Below are 22,943 nucleotides of genomic sequence, written 5' to 3'. Positions count from 1 at the left end.
GCCATGCCGCCAGATAAACTAGAGGGCTCCGAGCCTGGGGGACGTTGCCAGGAGCCAGAATGGAAAGGAAGGAGTAGTGAAAGTCCCACGAATCTGGTGTCTACAGTACATGCCTGCTGGTCTGGGCTGAGTTCAATGGCCGGGCCATGCATTGCCTGGTGGATACCGGGTGTCAAGTGACCAGGATGCCGGAAGCATATTTCTGTTGGCACTTTCCAGAGACTCTCAGGCCTGAGTGGGGCTCGGTAGTAAAGCTGACGGCGGCAAATCACCTGCCCATCCCTGTATCCGGGGTGGTATGAATGCAGGTCTCCTTGTGTGGGAAGAATCTTGGACGGAGGGGTATCATGCTGACCCCAGGGAAGACTGGCTATGGTCATATCGTTATGCTGGGGATGAATATCCTGAAAGAATTTGAAAAACTGCCGAGTGATGAGCCCTCACACGTGTTTGTAAACCAGTGGAATCCACACACCCCCAGCGGCGGGTGTTCCAACAATTAATTTGTACGGCTCGGGTGCAGGAAGTCTCTAAAAACGTTAGGGAAAGTGTTTGTGCCTGCCTCCACTCAACTCACCTTACCACCAGGACAGACTGTACCAACCCTGCCTGTCCGAGCACATGCCCCGCTGGAGGGGAGTGGAAGTCCAATTTGAACCCTCGGTAGTGGAGCAACTGCCTGCAGGACTCTTGGTGGCTCAAACGCTGGCCATGGTACCAGAAGGGACGGTGCTGGTACATTCTGTGAATCTGACAGACCTTCAGGTTGGGGATCGAGTGTTGGTGCAGAAGAAACGTCCACGAGACAAGCTGGAGAATCGGTGGGAGAGTAGGCCATGCAGAGTAAAGTGTCGGGTCAGTGCGGAAGGGCCTTTATACGAGATTTATCCAGAAAGGGAAGAGAATGCGCCCACCAGAGTGGTCCACAGGAGTATGCACCGGCGATGCCTCTAAGAGGACCTCATACAAAAGGAAGAAACCCCTGAGGGTCCCAAAGAGGTGCCTTCCATGGCCATGGAGGATGAAGAGGAAGAAAGTTCTGAACCACCATGTGAAAAATCGTATGTGGATCAGAGCCCTGAGAACCCGAAAGAAAACATCACAGCAGGTGCAGATTCAACTTTTCCTCCGCTGGAAGACTCCACTATTCCTTCCAATCTACATCGCTCTGAAAGCGCAACCGCTGGGCAACCCCCCAATCGGTACAACCAAAATCAGTTTATGTGATGGCAAACCGCTAAAACAGTCAAAAAAACTCTCTAGCAATGCTCAGGATGCCTCACCCGTAGAATGGCAAGTGAAAAGAGAGGGGGGTGAAAGATGAGCCAAGACAGAGTCAGCGGTGTCCTGTGCCCTTTAAGGCCAGAACTATTGGGATTGTCACAACTGTTGTCGGGGGAGGTGTCTTCTAGGGGGAGGAACCTTCTTGCTTAACAGCAGGGGGCATGGGGAATATAAGGAGGGCTGAGCGCAGGAATGGGTCAGACTTGGCAGGAAAGTGGCAAGAGAAGGTTGACTCCCTCTCCAGTGCTCCAGCTGACAACTTCACGCCACTCATCTGTCGGCGTGCTGACCGCAAGATTGACTTTGATGTTATGAAGTTATCGTCTGACCCTGTACATGTGGACAGCCCTGACCCGCCTGTGGTAACAGATAAGCTGCCTAGAGACTACTCCAAAAAACCACACGCTGTCGCGGTCCTTGAGCGTACACACAGCTCGTGTTTGGTGCCATTCCTGAGGAATCCACATAAAGGACTGTTTCCACGTTTCAGCGCACTCAAGCCAAGCAGGATCGGATCCATCAGCACTGTCGGGAGACATTGCCTCTCTTTCCTTCATAGCAGAGCCAGAGACTTTGTCTATGATTTGTGATGTCGTCGGGAGATTTTCCAGCCTTTCCCCTGCAAGAGCTGCAAGCAATTAGTTACCCTGTTTCTTATTCTTGAATATTGTGTTTTGTGCAATTCCCATCACTGCCGTATTAGTTATGCCTCCCTGAGTGGAGTATTACTTGTTAATTGCCTGTTCAGTAAACCCTGTTAACCTCTTTGCTGCCTCCAGCTCTTCACTGCATCCCTTGAGCCTTTCTCCTTTACAGTAATGTAGCAGAGTTGTGTGTGTGTGCATGTAGAAGAGCTGTATGCATAGCAGAACTGTGTCTGTATGTAGGAGAGCTGTGTGTGTATGTAGCAAAGCAGTATATGTATGCAGCATCTATTCGTGTCTGCATGTAGCAGAGCTATGTGTATATTCTACAGAGCTGAGTTTTCATTTACTGTGTATGCAACAGTGTTATGTACACTGCTCTGCATAAATTTGACACCCCTCTTGAATAGTAAGATTTTAATTAATATCTCACTGAACACAAGAACAATTTCCAAAATTTCAACAAGACCTCGTTTCATAGAGTTTCATTTTTTAACACATCATGTGAATTTAAGATTAAAACTAATATAACTTTCAATACAAAATCTTCAGTTTTACTCAAATTAGGGTTAACGCAAAAATGAATATACCCCACATCAAAAATGACTATCATTTTGTATGATCACCATGATTTTAAAGGACAACACATAGTCCTACAGTCAATAATGATGGTGACAGAATCAAGATGGTGAGAGCATCCTTATCTGCATGTGTATTGCTGTTGTCGGGGAGCTACATTCCATTGATGATACTCACATATGTACTGCTCTATATTGAAAGAGAAGATGCTAGCATTACTCCGTATTCTTGGTAGATATGCACTTTTCTAATATGACAGTGACCCAAACCATACATCTGTTGCATTTCTGAATAAGAACAGGGTGAAAGTGATTCAGTGGTCAAATGTCTCCTGATCTAAGCCCAACTGAACACTTAAGGAGAATTCTGAAGAAACAAATTGAGCATCACTCTCCATCCAGCTTTCAGGCTCTAAAAGAGGTCGTTCATGAATGATAGAAAAAGATAGATATTGCAATATGTCGCCAACTTGTAATTCCATGTCTAGAAGACTTGGTGCTGTCCTTAAAAATCATTAAGGTTTTGTAAATGAAATTAAAATTATTACTCTTACTTTGATGTTATGGTTAAAAAAAATTTTTAATGGAACTCAGTCTTTCTTGCTAGATAGATTTCTTGCTTCCCTGGTGCATTAAAATACAGTAAGTGATTCTGACCACTTCAATTCTTTACACCACCAGGGAAGTTTCAATTAGGATAAAATTTCTTTTCTATTTTCTTCTGTGTAAACCTGGGATTGTGTCATATAATAATGTGGTCCAATAGTCCAAAAAGTAAGGTAAATAGCTTAAAAAAACTAATATAGCAAGTGCTTTATCCAAAGTAAACACAAAATGCCACTTTTAATGACTACTGCAGTCACAGAATTATTCCTTTCCTTCATGACTATCTTCTTTAGCACTTAGTAAAGCACCTTTGGGTGTTATGACCTGCTATAAATGTAATGCATAGCCAGACATCAGCTTCTAGAAACATTCCAGAGGAATCTTAACCTATTTCTCTTAGGAAATGGCCTCCAGTTCACTAATATTCTGGGGAGCAGACAAAAGTATTTTTTCACTGCTTCTGACTTCCTTGCTTTAGGCTGCATAGTGGCAATTAGGGCTATGATGCTTCTATTGGACATAGTGGTCACATGATTGCCAGGTATCTGCTTGGTCTTAAGCCCCTTGTGACGGACTCAGCTTCTGCTGAGTCCAGTTTCCTTTTTAGAGTGGACCCGCTGGGCCGTGGCACCCACCCACCTAGGGCGAGCTGACTTAGTGAGAACCCACCCCCTGTACCGGGAGTGTCAGGGGCAAGACCAAGGGGGTGAGCCACCATGACTGCTGGGACCAGACGGCCGGCTCAGGGGACACTATTGAGTGCCTGGCAACAGGACGAGCAAGAAGCAAGACAAGACAAGACGTAGGTGCAAGGTATCTTCATTAGGATAACTTCAGAATCACATGCAGTGTAAAAACGTGAGAACAAGCAAAACATGCAAAGTGCGTGCGTGGGCACACCAAGGTCCATAGCATGGTACGTGCCAGGTGGCACACCTGGGTACAGGTAAAGGCACAATGGCATCGGACTCCGGACCGCTGGCAACGATCGACATGATCAAGGCATCAGGCTGCGGACATCAGCTCCGGACATCATGCCGCAGTCATCCAGCTTGCGATCTCTGGCAGCGATCGGCAGGTTCCGGGCATCCGGCAGGCAAACCAGGTTTCAGGCAAGGAGGCACGTCAGATATCCAGGCATGGTGCGTGTTAGGGAACACGCCAAGGTCCAAGGCTAGGTGCAAGGCTAGGTGCGTGTGTAGGGGACACGCCAGGGTTCAAGGCTAGGTGCGTGTGTAGGGGACACGCCAGGGTTCACAAAACGAGACAGGCTGCGTGTGTAGAGACACGCCAAGGCACAAGACAGAGTGCGTGTGTAGAAACACGCCAAGGCACAAGGTACAAGACAGAGTGCGTGTGTAGAGACATGCTAAGGCACAAGATACTAGACAGTCCTGCGCGTGCAAAGGGGCACACCAGGGTCAGCGAGGCAGAGTCCTGCGCGTGCAGAGAGGCACGCCAGGGTCAGGGTTCAAGGACTGGGTTAGGACCTGTGCGTGCAGGAGGGCACGACAGGGGACATGGCAAAGCCTGCGCGTACTTTTACAGAAGCACGGGGAGGTATGCCATGGGCAGGCAAGGGCCTGCGCGTGCTTTAGAGAGCATGCAGAGCACAGTGCGGAAACAGTGTGAAGTGCAAGGGAGCACAGAGGGCACGGCTGGGGCACTGGCTAGCTGATCGGGCTGCGGCACTGACAGACGGGCAAGACTCCAGCGAACCCGACTGAGGCATGGCAGGCGACACAGCTGTCACTGACCGACGAGCACGGCTGAGGCACAAGCAGGCGGGCACGGCTAGGGCAGGCACGGCTGAGGCACAAACAGGAGGCTAGGAAGGCTAGGCGAATGCAAGGAGCATAGGAAGAAACAGAGCAAGGGAAGACAAGACGAGAAACAAGACAGGGCTTAAGCAGAGTACAGAACCAGGAACGGAAGCATAGGCAGAAACACGGAATCAGGTCAGAGCAAGAACAGAGCTAGCAGCGGAACGTAGGCCGAAACCCAGAGCCGGGCCAAGGAAGAACCTTGGGACTAGCCTAGAAACGTGCAAGAGAGCATAATCATAGAATCATAGAATCATAGAATCATAGAATGGTAGAGTTGGAAGGGACCTCCTGGGCCATCTGGTCCAACCCCCTGCTCAAAGCAGGATTCGCTAAATCATCCCAGTCAGATGTCTGTCCAGCCTCTGTTTGAAGACTTCCATTGAAGGAGAACTCACCACTTCTCGTGGCAGCCTGTTCCACTCATTGATCACTCTAACTGTCAAAAAGTTTTTTCTAATATCTAATCTGTGTCTCCTCCCATTCAGTTTCATCCCATTGCTTCTAGTCTTTCCTTGTGCAAATGAGAATAAAGTTGATCCTTCTACAATGTGACAGCCCTTTAGATATTTGTAGACAGCTATTAAGTCTCCTCTCAGTCTTCTCTTTTGCAAACTAAACATTCCCAAATCCTGCAACCTTTCCTCATAAGACAGCGTTTGCAGACCGGTCACCATTCTGGTCGCTCTTTTCTGAACTTGCTCCAGTTTGTTGATGTCTTTTTTAAAATGTGGTGCCCAAAACTGGACACAATATTCCAGATGAGGTCTGACCAAAGAGGAGTAGAGGGAAATAATGACTTCACGTGATCTAGACTGTATGCTTCTGTTAATACATCCTAGAATTGCATTTGCCTTTTTTGCTGCTGCATCACACTGTTGACTCATATTCAGTCTGTGATCTATTAGTATACCCAAGTCTTTTTCACATGTGCTGTCACTTAGCCCTATTCCTCCCATTCTATATATGCTTTTTTCATTTTTATTGCCCAGAATAAACCCGAGCAACGAGTGTACTTCGCTCATCACTAGTCTCATCACCTCCCAGACGTTTACAGACTGCTGTAAAAAGAAGGGATGCTATACAATGGTAGACATGGCCATGTTCCAATTTTTTTTTAGATATATTACTGCCATCATTTACCATATTTTTGGAATATAAGACGCACTTTCTTCCTCCCAAATTTGGGAGGAAAATGAGGGTGCATCTTATGGTCCAAATGTAGCTTACTGGGGGAGCAGTGGAGGTGGAGCAGGGTCACAGAAGGTAAGGTCAATGCTGAAGGAAGCCAGCAGCAGCAGGAGTGGGGTGACGCTGTAGGCCCTGGGCTGTGAGTCAGGGTTGTCCCGGCACACAAGGCTGCCGGCCCTACGCTTTAATAAAATGTTGGTGGTGAGGCAGGAGTGGAGTCCCCGCTTTGTGCATTGATTTCCCTGTGGTGGGCTTCAGGAAATTGGGCTGCTGAAGGCAAAGCATGCGCAGATTGAAATCTCAGCTTGATGACGAACCAAGATCTCAATCTGCGCATGCGCCGCCTCCGGTGGCCATATTCCTGAAGCCCACCGCTGATAAATCAATGGACAAAGTGGTAACTCGGCTCCTGCCTTACCGTCAACATTTTATTGAAGCCCTGGGCCCGCAGCATCACATTTCCAGGACAGCTTCTCCTCTCAGCCTCGGCCTGCAGCCCTATTCCACTCCTGCCACCGCTGGCTTCCGGCAGCAGGGACTTGCCTCATGTGAATCCGCTCTACCGCCGCCACCACCCCCCCCGGTACCATAAATTTGGACTACAAGACAGACCCCCACTTTATAAAAAAAATTCCGACTCTTATCCTCAAAATTTGTTGTGCATCTTTATGTCCTGTGCGTTTCATAATATGGTACTAAATGAGTTAATTTTTTCAAATGAAGAGGAAAAATGTCTCAGCGTTCATCTTCTGATCTGTGTTCTATGTTCTGTTGTGAATGAAATATGGCTGTAAGAGATTTCCTTTTTTCCTCATTGCATGCTTGTTCTCTTTCTCACCGTTTTGGAATTGGGATTCTAAATTAACAAAGTCACTTATAGGAACTCTCCAAAAGCAGTAAAAAAATAAAATGATTTCTCCAGTATAAAGCAACTCTAAGCGCAATTCAGAAATTTCTCTCTGGTCCTAGTGTTCAGGAATTTCTCAGGACTTTATGGTGTTGTCTACACAAGAGCTAAACCCATTCCAATAATTGCCTAATTGCACATTACACTTTCTAAATAGTGTAAACAATAATAAACTTTGCTGGCATTGCACAATGTGTGATACAAAAACAATGTGATCTGTCTGCAGGGGTCGCCTGGATTAATCAATAACTTTAACAAGAATTCTTAGTTTAACCTGGATTGTTTTACAGAAACAGAAACATTTTTATAATTCATGCCTTTTTGACATTGATGTCTAGAGTGTAAACTCAGTTTTCATAACATTCAGTTAATTATTTTCAGCAGGCTGAACACAGAGCCAGGTATGTGATATGTTTTGTATAAACACGAAGTATGAATGCTAGATTATACTTTGATTCTTGGTTTCCATTTGATCAATTGTGATGCCAATTATATACACTTGATCATGCCGCTATAAGTTCAGAGGGACTGATAAAATGAAGCAGAAATTAGATTTCTATTGGGCTGTAATGTCGTGCGAGGTACTCATTTCTTACACCCCGGCACTTGATATGATTGTGGGGGTTTCTGGCTGGGTTTATTGATTTGTTCTGTGGAGGCGCTACTTCACTTGCAGACAGCCTGAAACCGGTGACATTGGTTTGCCATGACCAGATGTTTTACAGTTCAATGAGCGAGACAACCATTCGAAAACTTGTTTTTTACTAAAAGGGAACTTGGTAGGGAATATATAAAGTTGATAGTGGGCACATATATTGATGAACATTTCTTTCAAAATACTGAACATTTTCTACGCTCAGACTCCTTTCTCTTCTCTCTCTTGTCCTCTATCTTTACCTTTCCTCTTGACTGCACCACAGCTCAGTACTACAGTCTAGTTTGTAAAAGTCCTATGTTCAACCTGCTGTCCCGCATCCTTTTCCCCTTAGGGGATCAACTTTTGCCATTATTCCAGTACTTAACTCTTCTGTGTCTGACGCTCCGGAACTCCTTCTCTTATGTACCCTGTCCCATTTAGCTCCGTTACTTCTCTGAATTATAATTTGTAGGCCTTACTGCTAAGCGTCCTGAACCAGGACCCATCTCTGATCACTCTGTTCCTTCAAACACCTCTCTTCTGCTTCTCTGTGCAGGATCTTGCTATCCTCTGTATCCATCTCCTCTCTCTGCAAGGATACCCACGTCATGCGGCACTGCTCACACTAAACCGTAGGTCTTTTCTCTGTCACCACTTGGCCATTTTTGCTATTCTGTCAGGAAACTGTCTCTTTCACCTCATGGTCTTGGCTAGTCACAACCGTCAACTATCACTGTTCCTATAAACAAACAACACACATTATCAACATTGCTAACACAAGTCACAATTCACATAACACATTACAACACTTGTTTCTTCAAAGGGTAACTTGGGTAGTGTGTCCATTTCCTTATCGGGTAATGCTATTTGTGATGTATCAAAATTACATTTAGGCTTTCCTGCATCTGAGGCAGATTCAGATTTTTACCCGAAACTTGTATCTAACTACCTTTTCAGAGCAGAGTGACTACTTGTAATCATTTTACGTCATGGAGGAACTTGAGGTTGCAACAGTTGTTGCATGCTGTTAGTTTATTGTGTATAGAAGGAAATCAAAAGTTGTCAAAAAGCCCCCACCCAATTAAAGAAAAAATATATTGTCCCTTTAAACAAAAAAAGGTTGTCCCTTTTTTATCAAACTTTTGCCCATAGGCGCAGTTACATTTAAAAAAAACAAATTGAGCTTAATTTACCCTCTCAAGATCCAGAGCTGACCTCCACCGTTGCCCTTTACTGTAGTCAGGTACGGACTGGGGCTGAAATTCAGCCCTGGCATTTGAAATCACACAGGCCCATGCTGTCCCAGTCCACAATCACTAGATAGGATATATTACTAATATTACCCTGGATGGTGGAAAGCAAGATTTACTACAAGACCAATATTTCTAATGATACCCGTGACTGCTGCAGTAAGTGATGGAGTCAACGACTTTGTCCTCCGTCAAAACTCTTAACGGTATGGATGCTTTGAGAACACAGATTCTGTTAACAATGTAGCAGACAAGGCAGCCCACAACCAGTCAGGCCCTTCTGGCATTTGTCAGAATTGCCAGATGGCCAGTCTGGCCCTGACTGTAGTTCAGCTGGAGCAGTGACATCACGTTGAAACAGCTGCAGTCAATAGCTAAGGCTGGTTTCACACTTGCTTTTTTTGCAGCGCGTTTTCCCGCAAAAAACGCATTGAAAAAACGCATACAAAAGCATACAACTGCTGCGTTTTTTTCAAGCATTTTTATGAGCATGCATGAAAAAAACGCAGCGTTTTTATGCGTTTGTATGCGTTTTTAGTGCGTTTTTACCGCGTTTGCGTTTTTTCCAACATTAGGTGGCCCCTCACACTAACCCAAACCATGACTTTACTAACCCTAACCCTGACCCTAACCCTGACCCTAACCCTAACCCTAACCCTGACCCTAACCCTTACCCAAACCATACTTAACCCTAACCCAAACCCTAAACCCTAACTAACCCTAACCCTGACCCTAAACCTAACCTAACCCTAACCCTAACCCTGACCCTAACCCTTAACCAAACCATACTTAACCCTAACCCAAACCCTAAACCCTAACTAACCCTAACCTTGACCCTAAACCTAACCTAACCCTAACCCTAACCCTGACCCTAACCCTAACCCTAACTCTGACCCTAACCCTTAACCAAACCATACTTAACCCAAAACCAAACCCTAAACCCTAACTAACCCTAACCCTGACCCTAACCCTAACCCCAACCCTGACCCTAACCCTTACCCAAACCATACTTAACCCTAACCCAAACCCTAAACCCTAACTAACCCTAACCCTGACCCTAAACCTAACCTAACCCTAACCCTGACCCTAACCCTAGCCCTAACCCTGACCCTAACCCTTAACCAAACCATACTTAACCCTAACCCAAACCCTAAACCCTAACTAACCCTAACCTAACCTTAACCCTAACCCTGACCCTAACCCTAACCCTAACCCTAACCCTGACCCTAACCCTTAACCAAACCATACTTAACCCTAACCCAAACCCTAAACCCTAACTAACCCTAACCCTGACCCTAAACCTAACCTAACCCTGACCCTAACCCTAACCCTGACCCTAACCCTAACCCTGACCCTGACCCTAACCCTTAACCAAACCATACTTAACCCTAACCCAAACCCTAAACCCTAACTAACCCTAACCCTGACCCTAAACCTAACCTAACCCTAACCCTAACCCTGACCCTAACCCTAACCCTGACCCTAACCCTAACCCTAACCCTAACCCTGACCCTAACCCTTAACCAAACCATACTTAACCCTAACCCAAACCCTAAACCCTAACTAACCCTAACCCTGACCCTAAACCTAACCTAACCCTAACCCTGACCCTAACCCTGACCCTAACCCTAACCCTGACCCTAACCCTTAACCAAACCATACTTAACCCTAACCCAAACCCTAAACCCTAACTAACCCTAACCCTAACCCTAACCCTAACCCTGACCCTAACCCTAACCCTGACCCTAACCCTTAACCAAACCATACTTAACCCTAACCCAAACCCTAAACCCTAACTAACCCTAACCCTGACCCTAAACCTAACCCTGACCCTAACCCTAACCCTGACCCTAACCCTAACCCTGACCCTAACCCTTAACCAAACCATACTTAACCCTAAACCCTAACTAACCCTAACCCTGACCCTAAACCTAACCCTAACCCTAACCCTAACCCTAACCCTGACCCTAACCCTTAACCAAACCATACTTAACCCTAACCCAAACCCTAAACCCTAACTAACCCTAACCCTGACCCTAAACCTAACCCTAACCCTAACCCTAAACCCCCTTAACTAACCCTAACTCTAACCCAAACCCCTAAATTCCATGGTTAACAAAAAAAAACGCATGTACAAAAAAACGCATACATAAGCATGCCAATGCGCACATATGCGCACCCATAGACTATAATGGGTGTCTTGCTGTAAAAAAACGCATTGCGCGTGCATGCGTTTTTTTGAGGCAAGTCGGACGCACCAAAAAATGCAACAGGTTGCATTTTGTGCGCCCGAGCGCATACCGCAAAAAAACATATGCGCGGTAAAATGCGTACAAACGCATGTGTATGCGCACATAAGCGCATCCCATGCAAAGTATAGGAAAAAAAAACGCATGCGCTATTTAGAGCTAAAATACCGCGAAAAAAAACGCAAATGTGAAACCAGCCTAAGCTCAGCAGAGATTTCTAAATCAGCAGATGTCCCATTATAATTTGAGCAAAGTTTATTAAATAGAGACATCCCTTCTATTGTCTGTATATTCCATTTTTTGAGGAAAAACGAATCACAAACAAATACCTTCAACAACTGAAGATCAGAATCAGCATAATTTGTAATGTAATGATTTTACCTTCTCCGCATTCTTGATTTATGAGTCCAGAGGGGGGTTCATACTTAGTATTTGATACCACAAGCCAACCACTGAGTCAGGACACTCTCTGGCGTCAGATCCACAGGGAGTGGGGATTAAAAGAAGCACCACAAGAATTTGTATTCCCTAAACCTGTTTAAATGTATATGTAATTGATGGAATAATACTTATTATTGTACAGTTGTGCTCAAAAGTTTACATACCCCTGCAGATTTTTTGCTTTCTTGGCCTTTTTTCAGAGACTATGAATGACAACATCAAAACTTTTTCTCCACTCATGGTTAGTGGTTGAGTGAAGCCATTTATTGTCAAATTATTGTGTTTTCTCTTTTTAAATCATAATGACAACCCAAAACATCCAAATGATCCTGATCAAAAGTTTACATACCCCATTTTTTAATACCGTGTATTGCCCCTTCTAACATCAATGACAGCTTGAAGTCTTTTGTGGTGGTTGTGGATGAGGTTTTTTTATTTTCTCAGATGGTAAAACTGCCCACTCTTCTTGGCAAAAAGCCTCCAGTTCCTGTAAATTCCTGGGCTGTCTAGCATGAACTGCACGCTTGAGATCTCCCCAGAGTAGCTCAATGATTTTGAGGTCAGGAGACTGAGATGGTCACTCCAGAACCTTCACTTTGTTCTGCTGTCGTCAATCACAGGTCGACTTGGCCTTGTGTTTTAGAACATTGTCATGCTGGAACGTCCAAGTACGTCCCATGCACAGCTTTCGGGCTGATGAGTGCAAATTTCCCTTCAGTATTTGCTGATAACGTGCTACATTTATCTTTCCTTAAACTTTGACCAAGTTTCCTGTGCCTTTGTGGCTCACACATCTTCAAAACATCAGCAATCCATCTCCGTGCTTTACAGTAGGAATGGTGTTCCTTTCATCATAGGCCGTCTTGACCTCTCTCCAAATGTAATGTTTATGGTTGTGGCCAAAAAGTTCAGTTTTGGTCTCATCACTCAAAATTACCTTGTTCCAGAAGTTTTGAGGCTTGTGTCTGTGCTGTTTTGCATATTGTGGCATTTGCACAGTAATGGCTTTCTTCAGGCAACTCGACCATGCAGCCCATTTTTCTTCAACTGCCTCCTTACTGTGCATCTTGAATCAGCCACACCACTAGTTTTAAGAGAGTTCTGTATTTCAGCTGATGTTATTTGTTGGTCTTTCTTTGTATCCCGAACAATTTTCCTTGCAGTTGTGGACAACATTTTGTTGGTCTACCTGACCGTGGTTTTGTTTTCACAGAGCCCCTGATTTTCCATTGTTAATGACAGTTTGAACACTGCTGACTGGCTTTATCAATTCCTTGTATATCTTTTTGTATCCCTTTCCTTTTTTATACAGTTCAACTACCTTTTCCCGTAGCCCTGTTGACAATTCCTTTGCTTTCCCCATGACTCACAATCCAGAACCGTCAGTGGCTGGATGAAAGATGCAAGAGTCTGTCTGGATCCCAGAAACTCATTTAGCTTTTATGCACACACACTGATTAGAAGCAAACAGGTCACAGGTGAGGATGTTACCTTTAGTGGCCATTCAAACCCATTTGTGTCAACTTCTGTGCATGTTATCAGGCTAAAATCACCAGGGTACGTAACCTTTTGATCAGGGTCATTTGGATGTTTTGGGTTGTCATTATGATTTAAAAAGAGAAAACACAGTAGTTTGACTATAAATGGTTTCACCCAACCACTTACCATGAGTGGAGAAAAAGTTTCATATTCTCTGAAAAAGGTCAAGAAAGCAAAAATTCTGCCGGGGTATGTAAACTTATGAGCACAACTGTATATATTGCATTAACTATTATTCAAAACTAGAGTTGAGCGACTTTTGGTTTTTTAGGGTCGCGTTTCGTTTCGTGAAACCCGACTTTTCCAAAAGTCGGGTCGAGCAAGATCGTCCGATTATAGGGAAAAGTCGGGGTCGTCCCGAAACACGAAACCCAATGTAAGTCAATGGGGAATAAAAGTCGGCAGTGAGAGGAGGACAGGAAACACACCTACAGTGCCCATTTGAATGCCAAAAGCATCAATTCTTCTTACTTAAGCTTGTCAACCTTAATTAACTTCATAATACAATTTACGCACTGAAAAATGGGGGTTATTTGGCTAAAGTTGTGGGGGGAGGAGGGCTGGCTGCAGGTTTTCATGTGCCCTGGGCGAAAGAGCGCCCCTTTAACACATACCACAACTCATCATGCTCCGATACGGGAGATAAATAGCGGTATAGTACAATGAAAAATACCTCACTTTTTACATCTCATGACGAGGCCCATCTATTTCTCCATACAGAATCATTGGTCCCATATAATGTTTGAAACAGTATATGATGAGCTCCACATAATGCTACAGTATATGTTGGTCCCCATGGATGAAGCTCCACTGTCTTATGGGCCCAAATAATGCTCCAAACATAATGGGCCCCATTTCTAATGCTCTAGTGTATAATGGGCCCTGTAAATGCTGCTCCAGTGTCTGATGTCCACCTTTGGAATGTTCCAGTGTATGGTGGGCCCCATCTATCATTCTCCAGAGTATAGTGCTCCCCAAAAATTGCTGTCCCAACATTGAAAACAATCAAATAAGTCTCCTCGCTAGGGAATCCCTGTACTTGTCTGGACAGGTGCTGTAGCTTGCTTAACAGCTCGCCAGCCGTTCTCACGCCCAGTATGGATTGCACGTGATTGCACAAAGGTTAGAAAGGGTACCGTATCCCTGGATAACATGTATGGATAGCGTACACATTCAAAATATATGTCTCAGGAGGCAGGCTCAGACGGTGTCAGGCCCAGTATGGATTGCACGTGATTGCACAAAGGTTAGAAAGGGTACCGTATCCCCGGATAACATGTATGGATAGCGTACACATTCAAAATATATGTCTCAGGAGGCAGGCTCAGACGGTGTCAGGCACAGTATGGATTGCACGTGATTGCACAAAGGTTAGAAAGGGTACCGTATCCCCGGATAACATGTATGGATAGCGTACACATTCAAAATATATGTCTCAGGAGGCAGGCTCAGACGGTGTTAGGCCCAATATGGATTGCACGTGATTGCACAAAGGTTAGAAAGGGTACCGTATCCCCGGATAACATGTATGGATAGCGTACACATTCAAAATATATGTCTCAGGAGGCAGGCTCAGACGGTGTTAGGCCCAGTATGGATTGCACGTGATTGCACAAAGGTTAGAAAGGGTACCGTATCCCTGGATAACATGTATGGATAGCGTACACATTCAAAATATATGTCTCAGGAGGCAGGCTCAGACGGTGTCAGGCACAGTATGGATTGCACGTGATTGCACAAAGGTTAGAAAGGGTACCGTATCCCCGGATAACATGTATGGATAGCGTACACATTCAAAATATATGTCTCAGGAGGCAGGCTCAGACGGTGTTAGGCCCAGTATGGATTGCACGTGATTGCACAAAGGTTAGAAAGGGTACCGTATCCCTGGATAACATGTATGGATAGCGTACACATTCAAAATATATGTATCAGGAGGCAGGCTCAGACGGTGTTAGGCCCAGTATGGATTGCACGTGATTGCACAAAGGTTAGAAAGGGTACCGTATCCCCAGATAACATGTATGGATAGCGTACACATTCAAAATATATGTCTCAGGAGGCAGGCTCAGACGGTGTTAGGCCCAGTATGGAGTGCACGTGATTGCACAAAGGTTAGAAAGGGTACCGTATCCCCGGATAACATGTATGGATAGCGTACACATTCAAAATATATGTCTCAGGAGGCAGGCTCAGATGGTGTTAGGCCCAGTATGGATTGCACGTGATTGCACAAAGGTTAGAAAGGGTACGGTATCCCTGGATAACATGTATGGATAGCGTACACATTCAAAATATATGTCTCAGGAGGCAGGCTCAGACGGTGTTAGGCCCAGTATGGATTGCACGTGATTGCACAAAGGTTAGAAAGGGTACCGTATCCCTGGATAACATGTATGGATAGCGTACACATTCAAAATATATGTCTCAGGAGGCAGGCTCAGATGGTGTTAGGCCCAGTATGGATTGCACGTGATTGCACAAAGGTTAGAAAGGGTACCGTATCCCCGGATAACATGTATGGATAGCGTACACATTCAAAATATATGTCTATACATCAGGAGGCAGGCTCAGACGGTGTTAGGCCCAGTATGGATTGCACGTGATTGCACAAAGGTTAGAAAGGGTACCGTTTCCCCGGATAACATGTATGGATAGCGTACACATTCAAAATATATGTCTCAGGAGGCAGGCTCAGACGGTGTTAGGCCCAGTATGGATTGCACGTGATTGCACAAAAGTTAGAAAGGGTACCGTTTCCCCGGATAACATGTATGGATAGCGTACACATTCAAAATATATGTCTCAGGAGGCAGGCTCAGACGGTGTCAGGCACAGTATGGATTGCACGTGATTGCACAAAGGTTAGAAAGGGTACCGTATCCCCGGATAACATGTATGGATAGTGTACACATTCAAAATATATGTCTCAGGAGGCAGGCTCAGACGGTGTCAGGCACAGTATGGATTTGACGGCCCAGATTACACAGCGGAGGAGCAGGGAGAGGTAAAGATTGCAAATGCTGGGGCCCTGCCCAAGCAAGGGGGGCCCACTCGTGGGCGTCGGTACTGGCACTGGGCCCCTCATAGTACAGCGGTGTGTCTGACGGCGGGTGTGCACCACCACCGTCAGAGACACTTGATTGCACTATGAGGGACCCTGTGCCAGTGCCCGTGCCCAAGAGTCGGCCTACCCACCTGTCCAGGGCAACGGCACTCGCACGGTGTCGTGCGGTAGGTGGTGACCCCGGCCATGGGGGGGGAGGCAGCACAGTTAGGGAGTTTTAGAAAGTGGCATATGTTGATGTTGGACATTCAGCTGATGCAAAAGGCGAAATAGGTGAAGTACCAGGAAGAGGTGGACCAAAGCAAGCCATTTTTCTGTCACCCTATGTGTCATCAGGGGAAGGTGGGACAAAATCCTTGGAAACCCATGCGTGGTTCATTTTAATGAAGGTTAGATCATCCACATTTTGGGTTGACAGATGGGTCCTTTTTTCTGTCAGGATTGATCCAGCTGCACTGAAGACTCTTTCCGATAGCACACTTGCAGCTGGGCAAGCGAGCTCCTGTAAGGCATATTGGGCCAATTCAGGCCAGGTGTCCAGTTTAGCGGCCCAATAGTCAAAGGGGAATGACCTGTGTGGGAGAACATCGATATGGGAGGAAAAGTAGTTTGTAACCATAGTTGACAACTGCTGTCTCCTGTCACTTTCCATCGATGCAGTATTACCAGTTGTGTGAGCGGTATTTGAAAAATCAGTCCACAACATTGTCATGAAACCCCTGTCTCCAACGCCACTTCTGCTGTGTGCACCACGAACACCTCTTCCAAGCTGCCCCCGGCCCGTACGGCTCGTGTGAGAACCATCACCGCTGCTGTGTGCTGGGAATGCCTCAAGCAACCGATTTACCAGAGTTGCTTGTTTATTAGCCAATATTAGGACAAGGTTCTCCTGTGGCATGATGTTTTGTAATTTGCCTTTATAGCGTGGATCCAGGATGCTGGCCAACCAGTAGTCGTCATCGTTCATCATTTTGGCAATGCGGGGGTCCCTTTTTAGGATCCGCAAGGCATAATCTGACATGTGGGCCAATGTTCCCGGTGTCAATGATGCACTGCGAGTGCTGGGTGGAGGAGCACTTTCTGGCAAATCCACATCCCTCCAGTCACGCACAAACCCTGTACCAGACCTTGCCACGCCAACATTTTCACTTGCCCCACGAGATGCATCCTCCTCCCCTAAGTAATCATCCCCATCATCCTCCTCCTCCTCCTCTTCTTCCTCCACCTCGTCCAGGAGAGGTCCCTGAGCAGACAATGGCTGAATGTCATCAAGGATTCCCTCCTCCTCTTCCTCCTCATCAACATTGGCTGCAGACGCCTGCTCCTTAAGGTGCGTCAAAGTTTGCATGAGCAGACGCATAAGTGGGATGCTCATGCTTAGGATGGCGTCGTCTGCGCTTACCAGCCGTGTGCATTCCTCAAAACACTGAAGGACTTTACAAAGGTCTTTCAGCTTCGACCACTGCACGCCTGTCAACTCCATGTCTGCTCTCAAAGTGCCTGGCCGTGTATCCTCCCACAAATGCATTATGGCCTGCCTCTGCTCGCACAGCCGCTCCACCATGTGCAGGGTGGAGTTCCACCTTGTTGCAATGTCGATAATGAGGCGGTGGTTGGGAAGGTGGAGCAATCGCTGCAGCTTCTGCATACGAACGGAGTGTACAGGCGACCGGCGGATGTGCGCGCACAGTCTTCGCACCTTCTGGAGCAGGGCTGTTAACTCCGGATAATTTTTGAGGAAGCACTGCACCACCAGGTTCAAGGTGTGAGCCAAGCAAGGTATGTGGCTGAGTTTTGAAAGGGCTATGGCTGCCACAAAATTACGGCCGTTATCACTAACTACCTTGCCTGCCTCAAGATGTACACTGCCCAGCCATGACTCAGTTTGTCGCTTCAAGTACTCGGCCAGCACCTCGGCGGTGTGTCTGTAGCCCAAACACATCATCTGCAACACAGCCTGCTGACGCTTTCCACTAGCTGCTCGATAGGGGGACACATCGTGTGCAACAGTGGCAGCTGCAGATGGAGTGCTCATACGACTGCGCTCTGTGGACGAGCTTTCGCTTTTGGAGGAGGAGGAGGAGGAGGAGGAGGAGGGTCGAACGCCTACAGCCAACTGTTTCCTATACCGTGGGCTAGGCAGCACTGTCCCACCACCGCTGTCCCCTGTGGACCCTGCATCCACCACATTAACCCAGTGCGCAGTGATGGACACGTAACGGCCCTGGCCATGCCGACTGGACCATGCATCAGTTGTGAGGTGCACCTTTCCGCTCACTGACTGCTTGAGTGCATGGACAATGCGGTCTTTCACATGATGGTGGAGGGTTGGGATGGCTTTGCGAGAGAAGAAGTGGCGACTGGGTAGGTCATAGCGTGGTACTGCATAGGCCATGAGTTCGCGGAAAGCTGTGCTTTCCACCAACCGAAAGGGCATCATCTCAAACGAGATTAGTTTGGCAATGTGGGCGTTCAAACCCAGTGTACGCGGATGAGAGACTGAGTACTTTCTTGACCTACTCATAGTGTCTGGGAGGGTGAGCTGGACTTGAGAGCTGCATATGGTGGAAGTAGCGGTGGACAGGGCGGACTGAGAGAGGGTTGATGATGGTGATGGAGTTGGTGTTCTTTCTGATGGCCTAGAATCAGTCTTTCGTTGATATAACAGTGGGATTCCCTGACTGCTGTGGTCTTGCAACGACACCTCAACATTTGTTGCTGTGCTAACCGGTGGGCTTACAGTGGGGGAAACAATGTAGCGTTGCTGACTACCTTCGTTGTGATCAGTTGCACATGTGGCACTTGAGGTTTGGTGTTGTGTCCATGCTTGCAAGTGCATGCTGGTTAAATGTCTAAGCATGCAACTGGTATTCAAATTTTTCAGATTTTTCCCTCGGCTAAAGGTCTTTGCGCACTTCTTAGAGATAACCTTGGCCTGATCATGAGGATTTTGTTCAAAAAAGTGCCACACTGCACTCTTCCTACTTTGGCAGACATTTTGCGGCCTAGCACGCTGTGATCTTTTGACCCTCTGGACAAGCTGTCCAGCAACTCTTTTGATGTTTGGAACCTGTCTTTGGAGTGCTCCGGGCCTGCCAGATAACAGCTGTTGCGATGTCGATGTCTGCTGTGGATGCTCCTCATCTGAGCTATTGGAAGCAGCACCCTCTTCCCCCAATGGATGCCAATCTGGGTCAACAACTGGGTCATCCATCACCTCCTCTTCTATGTCATGTGCACCTTTCTCTGTGTCACCGTGTATGGTGGTATAGTGTGCGGGAAGGGGCACCTGAGTCTCATCAGGGTCAAAATCTGGCTCTGTACACTGCGAGGACAATGTAGTGCTCTGAGTGAATGTACCAGCAGAATCATCCATCAGCGGCTGTGCATCAGTGCACTCCATGTCAGATTCATCTTGGCCTGGGTAATTCACCATTTCACTTGATAATCCAGGCATGGTATGTGAAAACAGCTCCATGGAGTAATCAGTAGTATGGCCTGCGTCATCCTTCAATCTTGGTTGGGGTGAAGGACACAAGGAAAGGTGTGGTTCATGAACATGAGCCTCCAATGACGACTCAGTGCTTTTACTTTTTACAACTGAAGAAGAGGAGGCGATAGAGCTGGAGGCTGAGTCAGCAATGTAAGACAAAACTTTTTCCTGATGCTCTGCCTTTAAAAGCGGTTTGCCAACTCCTAGAAAACTAAGCGTTCGAGGCCTTATGTAGCCAGACGATGACGCAGGGTCAGCACCTCGTGCATTCGGTCCTATTTTGCTTTTGCCACTACCATCAGATCCACCACCAACACCATCATTACCAGCTGCCAACCCCCGCCCAATTCCACGGCCTCTTCCACCAGCCTTCCTCATTTTTGGTAGAAATGTAGACAAAATCCAACAAACTATATAGTAATGTAAAACAAGGTACAAGGTGTCTATAGGACAGGGGAGATTTAGAATTTCTGCACACACTTGTGGACAGTGGACACTTTTGGATTGTGTGAGGCCCACTGATATCTGAGCGCTATGTGACAGGCTCGATGGCACAGCTGCCTGTGACCAAAGTGACGAGAGGATAATGGAGATTTTGAATCTCTGCGCACACTTTTGGACACTGGACACTTGTGGATTGTGTGAGGCCCACTGATATCTGAGCGCTATGTGACAGGCTCGATGGCACAGCTGCCTGTGACCAAAGTGACGAGAGGATAATGGAGATTTTGAATCTCTGCGCACACTTTTGGACACTGGACACTTGTGGATTGTGTGAGGCCCACTGATATCTGAGCGCTATGTGACACGCTCGATGGCACAGCTGCCTGTGACCAAAGTGACAAGAGGATAATGGAGATTTTGAATCTCTGCGCACACTTTTGGACACTGGACACTTGTGGATTGTGTGAGGCCCACTGATATCTGAGCGCTATGTGACACGCTCGATGGCACAGCTGCCTGTGACCAAAGTGACGAGAGGATAATGGAGATTTTGAATCTCTGCGCACACTTTTGGACACTGGACACTTGTGGATTGTGTGAGGCCCACTGATATCTGAGCGCTATGTGACACGCTCGATGGCACAGCTGCCTGTGACCAAAGTGATGAGAGGATAATGGAGAATTTGAATCTCTGCGCACACTTTTGGACACTGGACACTTGTGGATTGTGTGAGGCCCACTGATATCTGAGCGCTATGTGACACGCTCGATGGCACAGCTGCCTGTGACCAAAGTGACGAGAGGATAATGGAGATTTTGAATCTCTGCGCACACTTTTGGACACTGGACACTTGTGGATTGTGTGAGGCCCACTGATATCTGAGCTCTATGTGACACGCTCGATGGCACAGCTGCCTGTGACCAAAGTGACGAGAGGATAATGGAGATTTTGAATCTCTGCGCACACTTTTGGACACTGGACACTTGTGGATTGTGTGAGGCCCACTGATATCTGAGCGCTATGTGACACGCTCGATGGCACAGCTGCCTGTGACCAAAGTGACGAGAGGATATTGGAGATTTTGAATCTCTGCGCACACTTTTGGACACTGGACACATGTGGATTGTGTGAGGCCCACTGATATCTGAGCAATATGTGACAGGCTCGATGGCACAGCTGCCTGTGACAAAAGTGACGAGAGGATAATGGAGATTTTGAATCTCTGCGCACACTTTTGGACACTGGACACTTGTGGATTGTGTGAGGCCCACTGATATCTGAGCGCTATGTGACACGCTCGATGGCACAGCTGCCTGTGACCAAAGTGACGAGAGGATAATGGAGATTTTGAATCTCTGCGCACACTTTTGGACACTGGACACTTGTGGATTGTGTGAGGCCCACTGATATCTGAGCGCTATGTGACATGCTCGATGGCACAGCTGCCTGTGACCAAAGTGACGAGAGGATAATGGAGATTTTGAATCTCTGCACACACTTTTGGACACTGGACACTTGTGGATTGTGTGAGGCCCACTGATATCTGAGCGCTATGTGACACGCTCGATGGCACAGCTGCCTGTGACCAAAGTGACGAGAGGATAATGGAGATTTTGAATCTCTGCGCACACTTTTGGACACTGGACACTTGTGGATTGTGTGAGGCCCACTGATATCTGAGCGCTATGTGACACGCTGGATGGCACAGCTGCCTGTGACCAAAGTGACGAGAGGATAATGGAGATTTTGAATCTCTGCGCACACTTTTGGACACTGGACACTTGTGGATTGTGTGAGGCCCACTGATATCTGAGCGCTATGTGACACGCTCGATGGCACAGCTGCCTGTGACCAAAGTGACGAGAGGATAATGGAGATTTTGAATCTCTGCGCACACTTTTGGACACTGGACACTTGTGGATTGTGTGAGGCCCACTGATATCTGAGCGCTATGTGACACGCTCGATGGCTCAGCTGCCTGTGACCAAAGTGACGAGAGGATAATGGAGATTTTGAATCTCTGCGCACACTTTTGGACACTGGACACTTGTGGATTGTGTGAGGCCCACTGATATCTGAGTGCTATGTGACACGCTCGATGGCACAGCTGCCTGTGACCAAAGTGACGAGAGGATAATGGAGATTTTGAATCTCTGCGCACACTTTTGGACATTGGACACCTGTGGATTGTGTGAGGCCCACTGATATCTGAGCGCTATGTGACACGCTCGATGGCACAGCTGCCTGTGACCAAAGTGACGAGATGATAATGGAGATTTTGAATCTCTGCGCACACTTTTGGACACTGGACACTTGTGGATTGTGTGAGGCCCACTGATATCTGAGCGCTATGTGACAGGCTCGATGGCACAGCTGTGACCAAAGTGACGAGAGGATAATGGAGATTTTGAATCTCTGCGCACACTTTTGGACACTGGACACTTGTGGATTGTGTGAGGCCCACTGATATCTGAGCGCTATGTGACAGGCGCGATGGCACACCTGCCTGTGACAAAAGTGACGAGAGTATAATGGAGATTTTGAATCTCTGCGCACACTTTTGGACACTGGACACTTGTGGATTGTGTGAGGCCCACTGATATCTGAGCGCTATGTGACACGCTCGATGGCACAGCTGCCTGTGACCAAAGTGACGAGAGGATAATGGAGATTTTGAATCTCTGCGCACACTTTTGGACACTGGACACTTGTGGATTGTGTGAGGCCCACTGATATCTGAGCGCTATGTGACACGCTCGATGGCACAGCTGCCTGTGACCAAAGTGACG

At 46.8% G+C, this 22,943-nt stretch overlaps 1 protein-coding gene across 2 annotated transcripts in view; it reads left to right on the top strand.

The window, feature by feature from the left end:
• Positions 1-22,943, top strand: part of RHCG (Rh family C glycoprotein) — a 363,392-nt gene that overhangs the window by 155,752 nt on the left and 184,697 nt on the right. The window lies entirely within an intron of this gene.

The sequence above is a fragment of the Dendrobates tinctorius genome, unplaced genomic scaffold, assembly GCF_039654945.1.
Source record: "Dendrobates tinctorius isolate UK_male_01 unplaced genomic scaffold, ASM3965494v1 ptg000022l, whole genome shotgun sequence".
NCBI classification, from domain to species: domain Eukaryota; kingdom Metazoa; phylum Chordata; class Amphibia; order Anura; family Dendrobatidae; genus Dendrobates; species Dendrobates tinctorius.
Note: the sequence above shows the minus strand (reverse complement) of the source record. Positions and strands in the feature narration are given on the sequence as shown.